Source organism: Arachis ipaensis, chromosome B10 (genome assembly GCF_000816755.2).
Source record: "Arachis ipaensis cultivar K30076 chromosome B10, Araip1.1, whole genome shotgun sequence".
NCBI classification, from domain to species: Eukaryota; Viridiplantae; Streptophyta; class Magnoliopsida; order Fabales; family Fabaceae; genus Arachis; species Arachis ipaensis.
Window position 1 is genome coordinate 29910690 of NC_029794.2, and position 9057 is coordinate 29919746.

General features: G+C 36.6%; 2 long non-coding RNA genes across 2 annotated transcripts in view; both read right to left on the reverse strand.

The window, feature by feature from the left end:
- Positions 890–9057, reverse strand: part of LOC110268181 — a 17392-nt gene continuing 9224 nt past the window's right edge. The window contains exon 4 of the long non-coding RNA XR_002356286.1: positions 890–901. This is a non-coding gene — a long non-coding RNA (uncharacterized LOC110268181). The remainder of the gene's footprint in view (positions 902–9057) is intronic.
- The window catches only part of LOC110268180, a 9155-nt gene continuing 4708 nt past the window's right edge, over positions 4611–9057 (reverse strand). Inside the window, exons 2-4 of the long non-coding RNA XR_002356285.1 lie at positions 5161–5259; positions 4805–5075; positions 4611–4707 (exon numbers count right to left, since the gene is read on the reverse strand). This is a non-coding gene — a long non-coding RNA (uncharacterized LOC110268180). The remainder of the gene's footprint in view (positions 4708–4804; positions 5076–5160; positions 5260–9057) is intronic.

Here is a 9057-nt window from a genome sequence, read left to right on the forward strand (position 1 = left end):
AAAAGGTCACATCAACATTCAACACTCTACGAGGCCTCCTAATTGAGAGTTTTGCAACAGGCATCTTCAACATCTTGGTATTCCTTGATGTCCCACCACTCTTGGCTATAGTAGAAGCTCCTGCCCCATCATATTTGGATTTTCCTTTTTGCAGCCTGGGACCTTGGGTTAGGACTTGAAGATGTTGATTTGGGCAATTTTGGATCACTGACAGGAGGCTTTGTCAGGCCTGGTGTTGGTATAAAGCTCCACCCACTTCCCGCTGCAGCTTATTGAGCTGAAGTGGATTGGTTCTGCTGAACATAAAACTAACAAAAAACTAAAAATGTGGGACTATATGATACAATAGAAACCTACAACCAACCCTAAGAAAAAGTGTGAATATACCTATGATGTTGTTGCAGCTGTAGCTACAGCCTCTTCCTCATCCAAAGCCTCCATTGTCTCCTCCTAGTAATCCTTTTAATGTTGGGCATCATCAACATCTAAATTCACTTCAACAGATGATTGTAAAATTCCAGCTTGGTTTCCATTCTTGTAAGGACAACCTCTATTATTATGTCCAATCTACACCAAACAATATTATATACATCAAGAATTAATTAGGCACTAATATTAATCTCAAACTGTCATACATTTTAATTTAAGTTTTACATTCAGACAAGTTTTGCATTTAATGGCTGTATATCTTCTTTTGAGCTTGTGAGGGTTGGGATTTAGCTCAGGACCACTTATCTTTTTCTTGGTTGGTCTACCAATTGGTTTCTTGTAATGTGAGGGAAGTAATAGATATCCTTGAGCTTTCTTTCAAAATTCCTTGAATAGAACTGGTTGGATAAATTCTTGGTAAGTTGCATTAAATGCTCCCATTGACAACCAGTTGTACACGAATGTTTTAGCTCTTTGACCCCTACTGGATAGTGTAGCACAAGATACCTACATGGCAACCTTGTAAGCTGCCAAAATTTACAAGTACATGTTTGGTGCATGGAATTGTGATCACACTTTTCACAACTCCGCACAATTAACCAGCAAGTGCAATGGGTCGTCCAAGTAATACCTTACGTGAGTAAAGGTCGATCCCACGGAGATTGTCGGCTTGAAGCAAGCTATGGTCATCCTGTAAATCTTAGTCAGGCGGATTCAAATGGTTATGAGGTTTTGATAATTAAAAGATAAATAAAACATAAAATAAAATAAAGATACTTATGTAATTCATCGGTGGAAATTTTAGATAAGCGTTTGGAGATGCTTTGTTGCTTCTGAACCTCTGCTTTCCTATTGTATTCATCCAATCATGCGTGCTCCCTTCCATGGCAAGCTGTATGATCCTCTCGGATGAAAAATACCAGGTACGGTTTCTGCACGGCTAATCAACTGTCGGATTTCTCGTCTCGGATGAAAAATACCAGGTACAGCTACCGCACGGCTAATCATCTGTCGGTTCTCACTAGCGTCAGAATAGGATCTCTCTATCCTTTTACACACTGTCACTGCGCCCAACATTCGCGAGTTTGAAGCTCGTCACAGTCATCCCTTCCCAGATCCTACTCGGAATACCACAGACAAGGTTTAGACTTTCCGGATCTCAGGAATGCTGCCAATTGGTTCTAGCCTATACCACAAAGGTTGTAATCTCACGGACTCGGTCCGTGTATTAGAGACCCAAGAGAATATACTCCGGCTGTCGTCCAATGACTATGTTGAACATCATGTAGACCGCTTGTTGTTGTCAGACACGCGGATCTTGGCTAAGCGAGTAACGAAGATAGTGGGTGATTGTCACGGGTCACCCCTTCATTTTGACTTAACTGAATTAAGTAAGAGAGTATATCTTAGAGAAGAAGTAAGCGTGAATTGAAAGAGAAACAATAGTACTTGCATTAATTCATGAAGAACAGCAGAGCTCCACACCTTAATCTATGAGGTGTAAAAACTCCACCGTAGAAAATACATAAGAGAAAAAGGTCTAGGAATGGCTGTGAGGCCAGCCTCCAAGTCCAAAGATGATATGATTCAAAAGTTAAAAGTTTTATTTATACTAAACTAGTTACTAGGGATTACAGAAAATAAGTAACTAAGTGCAGATCGTGCAGAATTCTACTTCTGGGGCCCACTTGGTGTGTGCTTGGGCTGAGCATTGAGCTTTACATGTGCATAGGCCATTTCTAGAGTTAAACGCCAGCTTGGATGCCAGTTTGGGCGTTTAACTCCAGTTTTGGTGCAAGTTCTGGCATTTTACGCTAGAAAAGGGTCTTTGGCTGGCATTTTACGCCAGTTTGGGCCATCAAATCTCGGGAAAAGTGTGAACTATTATATATTGGTAGAAAGCCCAAGATGTCTACTTTCCAACGCAATTGAGAGCGCGCCAGTTGGGTTTCGGTAGCTCCAGAAAATCCACTTCGAGAGCAGGTGGGTGAGAATCCAACAGCATCTGCAGTCCTTTCTCAGCCTCTGAATCAGACTTTTGCTCAGATCCCTCAATTTCAGCCAGAAAATACCTGAAATTACAGAAAAATACACAAACTCATAGTAAAGTCCAGAAATGTGATTTTTGCATAAAAACTAATAGAAATATAATAAAAAGTAGCTAAAACATACTAAAAACTATGTAAAAATAATGCCAAAAAGGGTATAAATTATCCGCTCATCACAACACCAAACTTAAATTGTTGCTTGTCCCCAAGAAACTAAAAACAAAATAGGATAAAAAGAAGAGAATATACAATAAATTTCAAAATATCAATGAAGCTTAGTTCCAATTAGTTGAGCGGGACTAGTAGCTTTTTACTTCTGAACAGTTTTGGCATCTCACTTTATCCTTTGAAGTTCAGAATGATTGGCATCCATAGGAACTCAGAATTTAGATAGTGTTATTGATTCTCCTAGTTCAGTATGTTGATTCTTGAACACAGCTACTTTATGAGTCTTGGCCGTGACCCTAAGCATTTTGTTTTCCAGTATTACCACCGGATACATAAATGCCACAGACACATAACTGAGTGAACCTTTTCAGATTGTGACTCAGCTTTGCTAGAGTCCCTAGTTAGAGGTGCCCAGAGCTCTTAACACTACAAGAAAAATACTCATTTAGGTACACTTGAAAAGTGTAGCCAAAAGTGAAAAAAAATGATGCCTTAGACTACGGCTACGCTTTTTGGGGTGATTCCTATTCGGCCGTTGCCTATTCTCAAAGGCTACGCTTTTCTGCACCAAGGGCTACGCTTTTGGCGTTTTGGAATAGGGTGCGCTTTTCAAGTGATGCTGTCCAGGACCAAAGGCTACGCTTTTCAGCTTTCATTCTTCCAGAATAGGCTACGCTTTTCAACGCTACTGCATCACTTGTAAAGCGTAGCCACATTGTATACCATAGCTACTTTTTATAAGCGTAGCCTTAGGTCCCTCTTTTTTTTTTATATATACTATAGCTACTGTATATAAGTGTAGCCTTAGGTCTCATTTTTTTTCTTTTGTATACTATAGCTACTGTATATAAGTGTAGCCTTAGGTCTCATTTTTTTTCTTTTGTATACTATAGCTACTGTATATAAGTGTAGCCTTAGGTCTCGTTTTTTTTTTTGTATACTATAGCTACTGTATATAAGTGTAGCCTTAGGTCTTTTTTTTCTATATATATATATATATATATATATATATACATAATTATCTAATAATTATTAATACAACATAATAGTTAATATGATTACATGTATAATAATTCTGCATTTTTATTTAAATGAATTGAATATTATAAAATAAAAATAAATACATAATTATACTAAATAATTTCTTTAAATAATAAAAATTATCTCTAACCAAAATATATTTATAACATTGATCTAAAAGTACTAGAATGAAGTTAACTGTAAAGATTCATACATCTCAAACTAAAGTAAGCATAGCCATATCAAAACCATAATATCACTTAGCTAATAAAAGTATCTTCTAATAAAAATTATTAGTCAACCATACATGTAAAGATTCTAAATAGCACTCTATCTTGGCCAATAAACCACAATAATAGTCAGCTTAATCTTCATTATTGCTTAATCTTCATTGTTACCCTGCATAATTATATAGAAAAGTAGTTAAAAAAATATTCATAATGACATTCGTAATTATAAAAATTAAATGGAACACGTAGACATAGTAAACCAAGAAAGCATATACTAAAAAAAATAACATGGTCACGGCAGAAGAGGTGAATTCAAGGAATTATGTATTATCTTGTTTCATTCAAACCATGAAAATCTACAGGTGTTTCTTTCTTCCATTTCCTTTAACACAATCCTAATATGTCCCTATAGAATTTTTCATGCACTAATTAACCAGACTTTCACACTTAAATTAGATATAGGAGAGGTAAAAAATTATCAAAAAATTAAGACATCATATAATGTTAGAAGAAGTGAATCAGCTTTATTATACCAAATTCAATTATAAATGAGTCATTGACTTTGGAGATTTGATACATTGATTGTTCTATATGGACATAAATAGAAGAAACTATTAGCCCCTAAAAATGCTTAGAACTTAACACTAGATTAAGAAACACTCATAATTAAAAGCAGAAACTACCTGGTCAGCAATCAAAATGAGAATTATTAGTTTAATATTCAATTCTGTTTCAATCAAAATGAGTACCTTGAGAGCATATAATGGTGACTCCACTCCTTAAACCGGAACAAGCCTACCACCTGTCAAATCCTAACGAGATTGTAGCATTACACTTCTGAAGTTTTATCCATATTGAAGAACTAGTAAACTAAACAATCAAGAGATTTTTCTTGGTCTCGTTAGGTACCTGAGCAAAAGAGTCGCTTAAGGAGTGAGCAGGGTCAGTTGAAACCACCATAGTGGGGTGCCCATGATTTGCAAATCTCACTGCAAGGGAGGCAGCACAGCTTCTTGTAATACTTGAGTATAATTAACTAGCATGCATACCTGAGTATGAAAGGAACTCTCAACTTGGGGGGAACTATATCTCCAAAAAAGTCAGCTTCTTCACCCTTCTTCAATAAAGATCTCCTTACAATGTCCCCCAAATACATACCAGAAATCAACTTCTCAAATATCTGTGAACAATAGTGGAAGAATATTACAAAATTACACATGCTGGTTAAAGCTTTAAACCAATGACTATAACGTGATGATCTTGACCTGCTCTCCAGGATTTAACCTCTCAGCATCTAGAGCTACATCATATTCTGTTAGAGGAAGATGTGAGGATCGGAAATTACCCCACTCCATGTTTATAACCTGCAGTATTTACATGTAATCAGAGCATGCTTTATACCAGCAAATGGTGACGCTAGCTCTAGTATGACAGTAAAGTAAAGATATTTCTAACATGCAAGACAATGACAGTTATAAATAGTATAACTGATGAGCGGATAATTTATACGCTTTTTGACATTGTTTTTAGTATGTTTTTAGTAGGATTTAGTTACTTTTAGGGATGTTTTCACTAGTTTTTATGTTAAATTCACATTTATGGACTTTACTATGAGTTTGTGTGTTTTTCTGTGATTTCAGGTATTTTCTGGCTGAAATTGAGGGACTTGAGCAAAAATCAGATTCAGAGGTTGAAGAAGGACTGCTGATGCTGTTGGATTCTGACCTCCCTGCACTCAAAATGAATTTTTTGGAGCTACAGAACTCGAAATGGCGCGGTTCCAATTGCGTTGGAAAGTAGACATCCAGGGCTTTCCAGCAATGTATAATAGTCCATACTTTGGCCAAGTTTAGACGATGCAAACTGGTGTTCAACGCCAGCTCTCTGCCCAAATCTGGCGTCCAGCGCCAGAAAAGGATCCAAAACCAGAGTTGAACGCCTAAACTGGCACAAAAACTGGCGTTCAACTCCAAGAAGGACCTCTACACGTGCAACACTCAAGCTCAGCCCAAGCACACACCAAGTGGGCCCCGAAAGTGGATTTATGCATCAATTACTTACTTCTGTAAACCCTAGTGACTAGTTTATTATAAATAGGACCTTTTACTATTGTATTAGACATCTTTGGATTATCTTTTGATCTATTGATCACGTTTTGGGGGCTGGCCATCTCGGCCATGCCTGGACCTTCACTTATGTATTTTCAACGGTAGAGTTTCTACACTCCATAGATTAAGGTGTAGAGCTCTGCTGTTCCTCAAAAATTAATGCAAAGTACTACTGTTTTCTATTCAACTCATCTTATTTCGCTTCTAAAATATTCATTCGCACTTCAACCTGAATGTGATGAACGTGACAATCATCATCATTCCCTATGAACACGTGCCTGACAACCACTTCCGTTCTACATTAGATTGAATGAGTATCTCTTAGATCTCCTAACCAGAATCTTCGTGGCGTAAGCTAGAATGATGGCGGCATTCAAGAGAATTCAGAAGGTCTAAACCTTGTCTGTGGTATTCTGAGTAGGATTCAATGATTGGATGACTGTGACGAGCTCCAAACTCGCGATTGCGGGGCGTTAGTGACAGACGCAAAAGGATAGTAAATCCTATTCCAGCATGATCGAGAACCGACAGATGAATAGCCGTGCCGTGACAGGGTGCGTTGACCATTTTCACTGAGAGGATAAGATGAAGCCATTGACAAGGGTGATGCCTCCAGACGATTAGCCGTGCCGTGACAGGGCATTGGATCATTTTCCCGAGAGATGACCGAAAGTAGCCGTTGACAATGGTGATGTATCACATAAAGCCAGCCATGGAAAGGAGTAAGACTGACTGGATGAAGATAGCAGGAAAGCAGAGGTTCAGAGGACGAAAAGCATCTCCATTCGCTTATCTGAAATTCCTACCAATGATTTACATAAGTATTTCTATCCCTATTTTATTAATTACTTTCGAAAACCCATTACTGTTTGATATCCGCTTGACTGAGATTTACAAGGTGACCATAGCTTGCTTCATACCGACAATCTCCGTGGGATTTGACCCTTACTCACGTAAGGTATTACTTGGACGACCCAGTGCAGTTGCTGGTTAGTTACACGGAGTTGTGAACCATGGTCTTGGCATCATGTTTTTGGTGCCATTGCCAGGGAAAGAAAGGGCAATGAATTTTACATAATTAAAGTGTAATCACGATTCCGCGTACCAAGTTTTTGGCGCCGTTGCCGGGGATTGTTCGAGTTTGGACAACTGACGGTTCATCTTGTTGCTCAGATTAGGTAATTTTCTTCTTGTTTTCTTTTCAAAAAAAATTTTTCAAAAATATTTCAGAATTTTCTCCTTTGTTTTAGAAAAAAAATAAATAAATAAATAAATAAATAATATAAAAATGTTTTCAAAAATTTTATTCAAAATTTTTAAGAATGAATTCTAGTGTTTCATGAAGCATGTGAAGCCTGGCTGGCTGTAAAGCCATGTCTAAATTTTTTTGGACTGAGGCAGCAATTTGTTATCAAGAGCAAGCTAGTTGTTGCTAATCCACCTGTTGCTGTTCCTGATTCACCTGCTGAAGCTTGGCTGGCAATTGGCCATGTCTAGTGTTTTGAACCGGAGCTTTCATTGAAAGCTTGGCTGGCTAGTGAGCCATGTCTAATTCCTGGACTAAAGCTTTAGACTAAGAATGCAAGATTCCTGGAATTCATGTTAAAAAAAAAATTTTGGAATCCTTATTTTTTCTTTTTCATATAATTTTCGAAAAAAAAAATCCAAAAAAATTAGAAAATCATAAAATTCAAAAACATTTTTTGTGTTTCTTGTTTGGGTCATGAGTCATGTCATAAGTTTGGTGTCATTTGCATGTGCATCTTGCATTTTTCGAAAATTTCATGCATTCATAGTGTTCTTCATGATCTTCAAGTTGTTCTTGGTAAGTCTTCTTGTTTGATCTTGATGATTTTTTGTTTTGTGTTATATGGTGTTTTTCATATGCATTCTTGAATTCTTAGTGCGTAAGCATTAAAGAATTCTAAGTTTGGTGTCTTGCATGTTTTCTTTGCATTAAAAATTTTTCAAAATTGTGTCTATGATGTTTATCTTGACATTCAAAGTGTTCTTGGTGTTCATCTTGACATTCATAGCATTCTTGCATGCATTCATTATTTTGATCCATAACTTTCATGCATTACATCATTTTTCCTGTTTTCCTCTCTCATCATAAAAATTCAAAAAAACAAAAAAATATCTTTCCCTTTTTCTCTCATCAAATTCGAAAATTTGAGTTGACTTTTTCAAAAATTTTTAAAATCAAGTTGTTTCTTATGAGTCAAATCAAATTTTCAATTTGAAAATCTTATCTTTTTCAAAATCTTTTTCAAAAATAAAATCTTTTTCAAAATTCTTAGTTATTTTCGAAAATTCCAAAAATATTTTTCAAAAATCTTTTTCTTATTTTTATATCAAATTTTCGAAAATAACATAATCAATTAATGTTTTGATTCAAAAATTTGAAGTTTGTTACTTGCTTGTTAAGAAAGATTAATCCCTATACTGTGGTATAAGGGATCTCTATTATTATTATTTTTCTGTGCCATCTTCTTTGTCATATGAGCAGGAGCAAGGATAAGAACATTCTTGTGGAAGCAGATCCAGAACCTGAAAGGACTCTAAAAAGGAAACTAAGAGAAGCTAAAATACAACAATCCAGAGATAACCTTTCAGAAATTTTCGAACAGGAAGAGGAGACGGCAGCCGAAAATAATAATAATGTAAGGAAGATGCTTGGTGACTTTACTGCACCTAATTCCAATNTGGCCAAAAAGTGTCCTTCTGACATGCTTTCAGAATGGACCATCCTGGATATATTCTATGATGGTTTATCTGAGCTATCAAAGATGTCACTGGACACTTCTGTAGGTGGATCCATTCACCTAAAGAAAACGCCTGCAGAAGCTCAAGAGCTTATTGACATGGTTGCTAATAACCAGTTCATGTACACTTCTGAAAGGAATCCTGTGAGTAATAGGACGCCTATGAAGAAGGGAGTTCTTAAAGTTGATACTCTGAATGCCATATTGCCTCAGAATAAAATATTGACTCAGCAAGTCAATATGATCTCTCAGAGTCTGCATGGAATGCAAGCTGCATCCAACAGTACTC